The following is a 13597-nucleotide window of genomic DNA, read 5'->3' on the forward strand; positions in this document are numbered from 1 at the left end:
GCAAAATAAATAAATACAGTAGGTAAAGAGGTAGTTGTTTGGGCTAAATTATAGATGGGCTATGTACAGGTGCAGTAATCTATGAGCTGCTCTGACAGCTGGTGCTTAAAGCTAGTGAGGGAGATAAGTGTTTCCAGTTTCAGAGATTTTTGTAGTTCGTTCCAGTCATTGGCAGCAGAGAACTGGAAGGAGAGGCGGCCAAAGGAAGAATTGGTTTTGGGGGTGACCAGAGAGATATACCTGCTGGAGCGTGTGCTACGGGTGGGTGTTGCTATGGTGACCAGCGAGCTGAGATAAGGGGGGACTTTACCTAGCAGGGTCTTGTAGATGACCTGGAGCCAGTGGGTTTGGCGACGAGTGTGAAGCGAGGGCCAGCCAACGAGAGCGTACAGGTCGCAGTGGTGGGTAGTATATGGGGCTTTGGTGACAAAACGGATGGCACAGTGATAGACTGCATCCAATTTATTGAGTAGGGTTTTGGAGGCTATTTTGTAAATGACATCACCGAAGTCGAGAATTGGTAGGATGGTCAGTTTTACAAGGGTATGTTTGGCAGCATGAGTGAAGGATGCTTTGTTGCGGAATAGGAAGCCGATTCTAGATTTAACTTTGGATTGGAGATGCTTGATGTGAGTCTGGAAGGAGAGTTTACAGTCTAACCAGACACCTAGGTATTTGTAGTTGTCCACATATTCTAAGTCAGAGCCGTCCAGAGTAGTGATGCTGGACAGGCGGGCAGGTGCAGGCAGCGATCGGTTGAAGAGCATGCATTTAGTTTTACTTGTATTTAAGAGCAATTGGAGGCCACGGAAGGAGAGTTGTATGGCATTGAAGCTCGCCTGGAGGGTTGTTAACACAGTGTCAAGAGAAGGGCCAGAAGTATACAGAATAGTGTCGTCTGCGTAGAGGTGGATCAGAGACTCACCAGCAGCAAGAGCGACATCATTGATGTATACAGAGAAGAGAGTCGGTCCAAGAATTGAACCCTGTGGCACCCCCATAGAGACTGCCAGAGGTCCGGACAACAGACCCTCCGATTTGACACACTGAACTCGATCAGAGAAGTAGTTGGTGAACCAGGCGAGGCAATCATTAGAGAAACCAAGGCTGTCGAGTCTGCCGATGAGGATGTGGTGATTGACAGAGTCAAAAGCCCTGGCCAGGTCAATGAATATGGCTGCACAGTACTGTTTCCTATCGATAGCGGTTAAGATATCGTTTATGACCTTGAGCGTGGCTGAGGTGCACCCATGACCAGCTCTGAAACCAGATTGCATAGCGGAGAAGGTATGGTGGGATTCGAGATGGTCGGTAATCTGTTTGTTGACTTGGCTTTCGAAGACCTTAGAAAGGCAGGGTAGGATAGATATAGGTCTGTAGCAGTTTGGGTCTAGAGTGTCTCCCCCTTTGAAGAGGGGGATAACCGCAGCTGCTTTCCAATCTTTGGGAATCTCAGACGACACGAAAGAGAGGTTGAAAAGGCTGGTAATAGGGGTGGCAACAATTTCAGCAGATAGTTTTAGAAAGAAAGGGTCCAGATTATCTAGCCTGGCTGATTTGTAAGGGTCCAGATTTTGCAGCTCTTTCAGAACATCAGCTGACTGTATTTGGGAGAAAGAGAAATGGGGAAGGCTTGAGCGAGTAGCAGAGGGGAGGGCAGTGCTGTTGACCGGGGTAGGGGTAGCCAGGTGGAAAGCATGGCCAGCCGTAGAAAAATGCTTATTGAAATTCTCAATTATAATGGATTTGTCGGTGGTGACAGTATTTCCTATCTTCAGTGCAGTTGGAAGCTGGGAGGAGGTGTTCTTATTCTCCATGGACTTTACAGTGTCCCAGAACTTTTTTGAGTTTGTGTTGCAGGAAGCAAATTTCTGCTTGAAAAAGCTAGCCTTGGCTTTTCTAACTGCCTGTGTATACTGGTTTCTAGCTTCCCTGAAAAGTTGCATATCACGGGGGCTGTTCGATGCTAATGCAGAACGCCATAGGATGTTTTTCTGTTGGTTAAGGGCAGTCAGGTCAGGAGAGAACCAAGGGCTATATCTGTTCCTGGTTCTAAATTTCTTGAATGGGGCATGCTTATTCAAGATGGTGAGGAAGGCATTTTTAAAAAATATCCAGGCATCCTCTACTGACGGGATGAGATCAATATCCTTCCAGGATACCTCGGCCAGGTCGATTAGAAAGGCCTGCTCGCTGAAGTGTTTCAGGGAGCGTTTGACAGTGATGAGTGGAGGTCGTTTGATCGCTGACCCATTACGGATACAGGCAATGAGGCAGTGATCGCTGAGATCTTGGTTGAAAACAGCAGAGGTGTATTTGGAGGGCAAGTTGGTTAGGATGATGTCTATGAGGGTACCCGTGTTTACGGAATTGGGGTGATACCTGGTAGGTTCATTGATAATTTGTGTGAGATTGAGGGCATCAAGCTTAGATTGTAGGATGGCTGGGGTGTTAAGCATGTTCCAATTTAGGTCGCCTAGCAGCACAAGCTCTGAAGATAGATGGGGGGCAATCAGTTCACATATGGTGTCCAGAGCACAGCTGGGGGCAGAGGGTGGTCTATAGCAGGCGGCAACAGTGAGAGACTTGTTTTTAGAGAGGTGGATTTTTAAAAGTAGGAGTTCAAATTGTTTCGGAACAGACCTGGATAGTAAAACAGAACTCTGCAGGCAATCCTTGCAGTAGATTGCAACACCGCCCCCTTTGGCCGTTCTATCTTGTCTGAAAATCTTGTAGTTAGGGATGAAAATGTCAGAATTTTTGGTGGTCTTCCTAAGCCAGGATTCAGACACGGCTAAAACATCTGGGTTGGCAGAGTGTGCTAAAGCAGTGAACAAAACAAACTTAGGGAGGAGGCTTCTAATGTTAACATGCATGAAACCAAGGCTATTACGGTTACAGAAGTCATCAAAAGAGAGCGCCTGGGGAATAGGAGTGGAGCTAGGTACTGCAGGGCCTGGATTCACCTCTACATCACCAGAGGAACAGAGGAGGAGTAGGATAAGGGTACGGCTAAAAGCTATGAGAATTGGTCGTTTGGAACGTCTAGAACAGAGAGTAAAAGGAAGTTTCTGGGGGCGATAAAATTGCTTCAAGGAATAATGTACAGACAAACGTATGGTAGGATGTGAATACAGTGGAGGTAAACCTAGGTAATGGGTGATGATGAGAGAGATATAGTCTCTAGAAACATCATTGAAACCAGGTGATGTCATCGCATATGTGGGTGGTGGAACTGAGAGGTTGGATATATAGTGAGCAGGGCTAGAGGCTCTACAGTGAAATAAGCCAATAAACACTAACCAGAACAGCAATGGACAAGGCATATTTACATTAAGGAGAGGCATGCTTAATCGAGTGATCATAAGGGTCCAGTGAGTAGAGGTTGGTTGGGGGCACGGCGATCCAGACAGCTGGCCGGGTAGCTGGCTATCGGTAGCAAGATAACATAGGATGGAGGTCTGTTTTTATTTTTATTTTTTTTATTTTTTTTGTCACCTCGTTCGTTTCCGTCGGTAGATTAGTGGGGTTCCGTGTGGTAGAGGGGATCGATCCAATTGGCAAAATAGATATAGTGACCCAGGAAAAAAGAAAAAAAAATTGTCCGGTATATTTATTTAGATAGCAGCCGATAAGACAGCTAATAATTAGCAGATGGGTATTCAGAAACGTCGCAATGGAAAAGCCTGTTGAAACCACCTCGGACAATTACGTCGGCAGACCAGTCGTGATGGATCGGCGGGGCTCCGTGTCGGCAATAAAGGGTCCAGTCCAATTGGCAAAAGAGGTATTGTAGCCCAATAATTCGCTGGTAGGCCTCTTCGGCTAGCCGGCAGATGGGCCTAGCTCGAGGCTAGCTCAAGGCTAACTGGTGCTTGTTTCGGGACAGAGGTATTAGCCAGTAGTAGCCACCTGGTTGCAGCTAGCTAGCGACGATGATCCGGTGTAATTGTCCAGAGCTTGCGTCAGGAATCCGGTGATGTGGTAGAGAAAAAGCAGTCCTATATTCTCTGGGTTGATATCGCGCCTGCAGACTGGCAGGTATTTGCCCGAGCTGAAGCTGGCTGGTGTCCGAGTTAAGGGCGAAGACCGCAGCAGTGGCTAACTGACTACTAGCTAGTAGCTAGTTGTCTGGCTAGCTTCTGATTGGGGTTACGGTTCTAAAGTATAAAAAATAGCAGATCCGTACCACATTGGGTGAGGCGGGTTGCGGGAATGTATATTCAGTTCCAAGATGGAAAGTGAAATTAAAATATATACGAAATGTATACAAAAAATACGAGGACTATTTACGCGGGACAAGACAAGACAAACACACGTCCGACTGCTACGCCTTCTTGGAACAATCAACGAGGACGAGGAGTCAGCTAATATAAATCTCTATAAGTCTGGAACAGTAATTGTACAGGGCAACCACAAACAGTTTCAGCTGGACTTTCACCTAATCAAAGAATTAGCCCAGCAGGAGAAGCTCTCCCTTGATAAAGATACCCCCACCCCAAGTGGGTCAGACCAAAACTCTTCACCATATAACCCCACAGACGAGCAACCCTCAGCAGACAGTCAACCTCCCAGTAGATTGATTACAGTACCTTGAGCAACGTCCTTGTGTCCAGGCTTACAGTAAAATACAGTACAGATAGTTACAGTAGTTTACTAGAGTTCATCTTCCATATAATCTGAAACACCACTGACGGAAGATAGACAGTAAGGTAAGGTGTGACGATAACTGTGGAACTCTCCATCAAACCCTGAGCCATTAAAAGGTCTATGGGAAGTGGGGTTGGGTGACTTACTCTCTAAAAACACACATGTTGAATATCATTCAAAACCAGGTTTTCTGCTTCAGAACCGGTCAACTCTTCTGATTGTTAGATAAACCGTGTGTGTGTGAGAGATTATTTGCGTGCATGCTTGCATGTTGTTTACTTCGAGTTAATCAGGTATGACTGTGTTGTAAGATTTGGGGGGATTAGTTTGTAGTGGTTATGCCTGCAGAGTTTCCAAAGCACAATGAATAATTCAAGAGACATTTTACCCAACAGCAAGAGTGGAGCATAGTCTGTCTGGCCAGTGTGGGAAATTAAGCTTCCCATTGGGCACAGACATCAGTTCAACGTCTAGTTTGGATTTACATTTGGTTGAGTTGTCAACTAACGTGAATTCAATGTGAAATCAACTAAACACGACACCCTGCCATTGGATTTAGGTTTAAACGTTGGGTGAAAAAAGACAGAATTCCCTTAATGTTGATGACTTTTTGTAAATCCAATCAGTTTTCTACGTTGATTCAACATCGCCACAATGCATTTTTTTTGGTTGAAACGATACGGAAATGATGTTGATTCAACCAGTTTTTGCCCAGTGGGTTGGCCTCCATTGCTTGACCTGAACTGAAATAGTACTCATTTTGGGTGTTGGAACTGTTTATATTGAGGTGCAGGAGCTCCACAATACTTTTGAGCTAATATTCTAGAAGAGGAACAGGAGCTCAAGCAGTAGAACATTTGAGGTGCCGGTATTCTCATATATTCCCTTTTGTCCCATCTGCTCTTTTACCACCTCAGTGTTCATCAGCTAGTTTGCCAAGAGAGACATTTGCATTATTTAATTAGGCAAGTCAGTTAAGAACAAATTCTTATTTACAATGACGGCCTACACCAGCCAAACTCGGACGACGCGGTGCCAATTGTGTGGCCGCCCTATTGGACTCCCAATCACAGCCAGTTGTGATGCAGTCTGGATTTGAACACACCTCTAGCACTGAGATGCAGTGTCTTACACCACTGCCCTACTTGGGATCACCTACCATACTGAAGACATACAGTAAACATACACAAAATTGTAGCTATTACGTTAACAAAATGGAAATGTGCATGAAACATGACTTAAGTAGCATAACTCATTGGTATAAACAATTTATTTCCTTGTACCACATAGTTTCTAAACCCAGCGGCTCAACATCACAATACTTCCGGGAACGCTTGCGAATCAGGTCAAGCAGTAACAATTTATTTGGATAATCAGTCCATTTGTAGATGCTCTACATTTCAAGTAACATTTCAACAGAATATCTACTAACCCTAACACTAGTCCAAACCTTAACCCTTATCCTAACTCTAAACTTAACCCTTACCCTAACCCTTACCCTTATTCTAAATCTAACCCTATCCGTAACTTTAGCAAGCAGTTGCTTAACAGATAGTTTGTTGAAAATCCGGACTATCCAAATAAAGTGTGACCAACCAAGCAGACCAGGCTGGGGTTTGATGCTAAAAAACTTTCAAATGATATTTTTTTGGGGGGAGGGGGGATAAAAAGCAAACCTATTCATTCTTTTCAGGCCGTGAATTGTCAGTGATTACAAGTGATCCAATAAGAACAGCATTTTGAGTTTACCAATGCTTCCCTTTTTCAATGCGAGCGGTGACAACCTAGATTCGAGCCAATGTCTTAAGTAGTTGAACATTTTAATACTCCAACCTTCATTTTCTTCAAAAACAACATTATATAGAATGAGTGCCTTTGATTTGACGGCCTGCACATTCAGCGCGAGATGACCGTTAGACCCCAATTACATGTTTCTGTGCATGAGCGTAGCTAGCCAATGTAGCCATGACATCGCTTACAAGTGTGATCAGGGATTTCTATTGGAGAAGCAGTTTCTACCTGTCTTCATACTGTACTGTCTTTGCTTCTACTCTATTTGATACTCTCAGACACATTATTCAGTCCATTTTAAGAGCCCTTAAGTAGCACAACGCCGATTCCATGCCAGCATAGAGGCTGACATGAATTGTGCAAAGCAACAGACGGGCTACAGTTAGTCAACTGACAGTCCAGTACAACATTGGTGCCCAAAGACCCATAAAAGAAGGCACAACTCGTCATACCTTCACACAAGTGGGGTTTTGCAGTCGACGACCTTACAGAGTTCCACCTCTTTCAGCACAAAAAACAACAACTGCGGTTACAGTGGGCTAAGGAACGAAAACACTGGACACGGGAGAATAGGAAAAACATTGCCTGGTCTGATGAATCCCGGTTCCTGCTGTTTCACGTGGATGGGAGGACTAGGGTATGGAGAAAACCACACGAGTACACGCATCTATCATCCAGCGTGTCAACATTGCAGTGTGGGGTGTGTTTTCATGGCACACATTGGGCCCCTTGATAAAAGTGGAGCAATGTTTGAATGCCACAGGATATCATATCTGAACATCATTGCCAATCAGGTGCATCCCTTCATGGCAGCAATGTATCCATCTGCAAATTTTTCAGCAGGATAATGCCCCATGCCACAACACAAGGATTGTCCTGAAAATCCACAAATATGACAGTGAATTAATGTTACTGCAGTGTCCTGCCCAGTCACCAGATTTCAATCCAATTGAATTGAGGCTGGGGGCAAAAGGGGGTGCAACTGAATATTAGGAAGGTTTTTCCTAATGTTTTGTACACTCAGTGCCTTCAGAAAGTATACATAATCCTTGATTTATTCCACATTTTGCTATGTTAAAGTCTGAACTCAAAATGGATTAAATTGATTTTTTTTCTCACCCACCTAAACACAATATCCCATTTTAGCCAATGTTTTGAAAATAAAATACAGAAATATCTAATTTGCATAAGAACTCACTTCCCTGAGTCAATACTTTGTAGAGGCATCTTTGATAGCGATTACGGCTGTGCGTCTTTCTGGGTAAGTCTCTAGGAGCTTTCCACACCTGGTTTGTGCAACATTTACCCATTACTCATTTCAACATTCTTCAAGCTCGGTCAAATTGGTTGTTGATCATTGTTAGACAATCATTTTAAGGTCTTGCAATAGATTTTCAAGCAGATTTAAGTCAAAACTGTAACTCGGCCACTCACGAACAGTCACTGTCTTCTTGATAAGCAACTCCAATATAGATTTGGCCTTGTGTTTTATGTTATTGCCCTGCTGAAAGGTGAATTCATCTCCCAGTTTCTGGTGGAAATCAGGTTTTCCTCTAGTATTTTGCCTGTGTTTAGCTCCTTTCCATAAATTTTGGTATTCTGAAAAACTCCCCAGTCCTTAACGATTAGAAGCATACCCAAAACATAATGCAGCCACCACTATGCTTGAAAATATGGAGAGCGGTACTCAGTAATGTGTTGTTTTGGATTTGCCTCAAACATAATACTTTGTATTCAGGACAAAAAGTGAATTGCTTTGCCAGATATTTTGAGTATTACTTTAGTGCGGTTTCCTTCCTTTCCGGCAACTGAGTTTGGAAGGGCGCCTGTATCTTTGTAGTGATTGGGTGTATTGATATACCATCCAAAGTGTAATTAATAACTTCACCATGCTCAAAAAGGATATTCAAGGTCTGCTCTTTTTTGTACCCATCTACCAATAGGTGTCCTTCTTTGAGAGACATTGAAAAGCCTCCCTGGTCTTTGTGATTGAGTCTGTGTTTGAAATCCACTGCTTGACTGAGAGACAATACATATAATTGTATGTGTGGGGTACAGAGATGAGACAGTCATTCAAAAATCATTTGAAGCACTATTATTGCACACAGAGTAAGTCCATGCAACATATTATGTGACCTTGAACTTATTTAGGCTTGATATATAGTATATATAGTATAAATACAGTACCAGTCGGCCTCCCGGGTGGCGCAGTGGTCTAGGGCACTGTATCGCAGTGCTAACTGCGCCACCAGAGTCTCTGGGTTCGCCCCCAGGCTCTGTCGCAGCCGGCCGCGACCGGGAGGTCCGTGGGGCGACGCACAATTGGGCTAGCGTCGTCTGGGTTAGGGAGGGTTTGGCCGGTAGGGATTTCCTTGTCTCATCGCGCTCCAGCGACTCCTGTGGCGGGCTGGGCGCAGTGCACGCTAGCCAAGGGGGCCAGGTGCACGGTGTTTCCTCCGACACATTGGTGCGGCTGGCTACCGGGTTGGAGGCGCGCTGTGTTAAAGAAGCAGTGCGGCTTGGTTGGGTTGTGCCTCGGGGGACGCATGGCTTTCGACCTTCGTCTCTCCCGAGCCCGTACGGGAGTTGTAGCGATGAGACAAGATAGTAATTACTAGCGATTGGATACCACGAAAATTGGGGAGAAAAGGGGATAAAAAAATACAAAAATACAGTACCAGTCAAAAGTTTGGACACACCTACTCATTCAAGGGTTTTTTTTCATCAAAACTATGAAATAACACATATGGAATCATGTAGTAAGCAAAAAAAAGTTAAAGAAATCTAAATATATTTGAGATTTGAGATTCTTCAGAATATCTACCCTTTGCCTTGTTTCTCAAACTAGACACTCTAATGTACTTGTCCTCTTGCTCAGTTGTGCACCGGGGCCTCCCACTCCTCTTTCTATTCTGGTTCGGGCCAGTTTGCGCTGTTCTGTGAAGCGAATAGTACACAGCGTTGTACGAGATCTTCAGTTTCTTGGCAATTTCTCACATGGAATAGCCTTCATTTCTCAGAATAAGAATAGACTGATGAGTTTCAGAAGAACGTTATTTGTTTCTGGCCATTTTGATCCTGTAATTGAACACACAAATGCTGATTCTCTAGATACTCAACTAGTCTTAAGAAGGCCAATTTGTATTGCTTCTTTAATCAGAACAACGATTTTCAGCTGTGCTAACATAATTGCAAAAGGGTTTACAAATGATCAATTAGCCTTTTGAAATGATAAACTTGGATTAGCTAACACAACGTGTCATTGGAACACAGGAGTGATGGTTGCTGATAATGGGCCTCTGTACGCATATGTAGATATTCCATAAAAAATCTGCCATTTCCAGCTACAATATTAATTTACAACATTAACAAAGTCTACACTGTATTTCTGATCAATTTGATGTTATTGTAATGGACATAAAAGTTGCTTTTCTTTCAAAAACAAGGACATTTCTAAGTGACCCCAAACTTTTGAACGGTAGCGTATATATATATATATATATATATATATATATATATATATATATATATATATATAGTACCACTTAAAAGTTTATATACACAGTGGGGAGAACAAGTATTTGATACACTGCCGATTTTGCAGGTTTTCCTACTTACAAAGCATGTAGAGGTCTGTAATTTTTTTTATCATAGGTACACTTCAACTGTGAGAGACGGAATCTAAAACAAAAATCCAGAAAATCACATTGTATGATTTTTAAGTAATTAATTTGCATGACATAAGTACTTGATCACCTACCAACCAGTAAGAATTCCGGCTCTCACAGACCTGTTAGTTTTTCTTTAAGAAGCCCTCCTGTTCTCCACTCATTACCTGTATTAACTGCACCTGTTTGAACTCGTTACCTGTATAAAAGACACCTGTCCACACACTCAATCAAACAGACTCTAACCTCTCCATAATGGCCAAGACCAGAGAGCTGTGTAAGGACATCAGGGCTAAAATTGTAGACCTGCACAAGGCTGGGATGGGCTACAGGACAATAGGCAAGCAGCTTGAGAAGGCAACAACTGTTGGCGCAATTATTAGAAAATGGAAGAAGTTGAAGATGACGGTCAATCACCCTCGGTCGGGGCTCCATGCAAGATCTCACCTCGTGGGGCATCAATGATCATGAGGAAGGTGAGGGATCAGCCCAGAACTACACGGCAGGACCTGGTCAATGACCTGAAGAGAGCTGGGACCACAGTCTCAAAGAAAACCATTAGTAACACACTACGCCGTCATGGATTAAAATCCTGCAGCGCACGCAAGGTCCCCCTGCTCAAGCCAGCGCATGTCCAGGCCCGTCTGAAGTTTGCCAATGACCATCTGGATGATCCAGAGGAGGAATGGGAGAAGGTCATGTGGTCTGATGAGACAAAAATAGAGCTTTTTGGTCTAAACTCCACTCGCCGTGTTTGGAGGAAGAAGAAGGATGAGTACAACCCCAAGAACACCATCCCAAACGAGGTGGAAACATCATTCTTTGGGGATGCTTTTCTGCAAAGGGGACAGGACGACTGCACCGTATTGAGGGTAGGATGGATGGGGCCATGTATCGCGAGATCTTGGCCAACAACCTCCTTCCCTCAGTAAGAGCATTGAAGATGGGTCATGGCTGTGTCTTCCAGCATGACAACGACCCAAAACACACAGCCAGGGCAACTAAGGAGTGGCTCCGTAAGAACCATCTCAAGGTCCTGGAGTGGCCTAGCCAGTTTCCAGACCTGAACCCAATAGAAAATCTTTGGAGGGAGCTGAAAGTCCGTATTGCCCAGCGACAGCCCCGAAACCTGAAGGATCTGGAGAAGGTCTGTATGGAGGAGTGGGCCAAAATCCCTGCTGCAGTGTGTGCAAACCTGGTCAAGAACTACAGGAAACGTTTTTAATTTTTATTTATTTTTTATTTCACCTTTATTTAACCAGGTAGGCTAGTTGAGAACAAGTTCTCATTTGCAACTGCGACCTGGCCAAGATAAAGCATAGCAGTGTGAACAGACAACAACACAGAGTTACACATGGAGTAAACAATAAACAAGTCAATAACATGGTAGAAAAAAGAGAATCGATATACAATGTGTGCAAAAGTTATGAGGAGGTAGGCAATAAATCGAATAATTACAATTTAGCAGATTAACACTGGAGTGATAAATCATCAGATGATCATGTGCAAGTAGAGATACTGGTGAGCAGAAAAGTAACTAAATAAAAGCAGTATGGGGGTGAGGTAGGTAAATTGGGTGGGCTATATACCAATGGACTATGTACAGCTGCAGCGATTGGTTAGCTGCTCAGATAGCAGATGTTTAAAGTCTTTGAGGGAGACAAAAGTCTCCAACTTCAGAGATTTTTGCAATTCGTTCCAGTCGCAGGCAGCAGAGAACTGGAAGGAAAGGAGGCCAAATGAGGTTTTGGCTTTAGGGATGATCAGTGAGATACACCTGCTGGAACGCGTGCTACGGGTGGGTGTAGCCATCGTGACCAGTGAACTGAGATAAGGCGGCACTTTACCTAGCATAGCCTTGTAGATGACCTGGAGCCAGTGGGTCTGACGACGAACATCTAGCGAGGGCCAGCCGACTAGGGCATACAGGTCGCAGTGGTGGGTCGTATAAGGTGCTTTAGTAACAAAACGGATGGCACTGTGATAAACTGCATCCAGTTTGCTGAGTAGAGTATTGGAAGCTATTTTGTAGATGACATCGCCGAAGTCGAGGATCGGTAGGATAGTCAGTTTTACTAGGGTAATTTTCGCGGCGTGAGTGAAGGAGGCTTTGTTGCGAAATAGAAAGCCGACTCTAGATTTGATTTTGGATTGGAGATGTTTGATATCTGGAAGGAGAGTTTGCAGTCTAGCCAGACACCTAGGTACTTATAGATGTCCACATATTCTAGGTCGGAACCGTCCAGGGTGGTGATGCTAGTCGGGCGTGCGGGTGCAGGCAGCGAACGGTTGAAAAGCATGCATTTGGTTTTACTAGCGTTTAAGAGCAGTTGGAGGCCACGGAAGGAGTGTTGTATGGCATTGAAGCTCGTTTGGAGGTTAGATAGCACAGTGTCCAAGGAAGGGCCAGAAGTATACAGAATGGTGTCGTCTGCGTAGAGGTGGATCAGGGAATCAACCCGCAGCAAGAGCAACATCATTGATATATACAGAGAAAAGAGTCGGCCCGAGAATTGAACCCTGTGGTACCCCCATAGAGACTGCCAGAGGACCGGACAACATGCCCTCCGATTTGACACACTGAACTCTGTCTGCAAAGTAGTTGGTGAACCAGGCAAGGCAGTCATTAGAAAAACCGAGGCTACTGAGTCTGCCGATAAGAATATGGTGATTGACAGAGTCAAAAGCCTTGGCCAGGTCGATGAAGACGGCTGCAGAGTACTGTCTTTTATCGATGGCGGTTATGATATTGTTTAGTACCTTGAGCGTGGCTGAGGTGCACCCGTGACCGGCTCGGAAACCGGATTGCACAGCGGAGAAGGTACGGTGGGATTCGAGATGGTCAGTGATCTGTTTGTTGACTTGGCTTTCGAAGACCTTAGATAGGCAGGGCAGGATGGATATAGGTCTGTAACAGTTTGGGTCCAGGGTGTCTCCCCCTTTGAAGAGGGGGATGACCGCGGCAGCTTTCCAATCCTTGGGGATCCCAGATGATACGAACGAGAGGTTGAACAGGCTGGTAATAGGGGGCGCGACAATGGCGGCGGACAGTTTCAGAAATAGGGGGTCCAGATTGTCAAGCCCAGCTGATTTGTATGGTTCCAGGTTTTGCAGTTCTTTCAGAACATCTGCTATCTGGATTTGGGTAAAGGAGAAGCTGGGGAGGCTTGGGCGAGTAGCAGCGGTGGGGGCGGAGCTGTTGGCCAAGGTTGGAGTCGCCAGGAGGAAGGCATGGCCAGCCGTTGAGAAATGCTTGTTGAAGTTTTCGATTATCACGGATTTATCGGTGGTGACCGTGTTACCTAGCGTCAGTGCAGTGGGCAGCTGGGAGGAGGTGCTCTTGTTCTCCATGGACTTTACAGTATCCCAGAACTTTTTGGAGTTAGAGCTACAGGATGCAAATTTCTGCTTGAAAAAGCTGGCCTTTGCTTTCCTGACTGACTGCGTATATTGGTTCCTGACTTCCCTGAACAGTTGCATATCGCGGG

Source organism: Salvelinus fontinalis, chromosome 23, assembly GCF_029448725.1.
Source record: "Salvelinus fontinalis isolate EN_2023a chromosome 23, ASM2944872v1, whole genome shotgun sequence".
NCBI lineage: Eukaryota > Metazoa > Chordata > Actinopteri > Salmoniformes > Salmonidae > Salvelinus > Salvelinus fontinalis.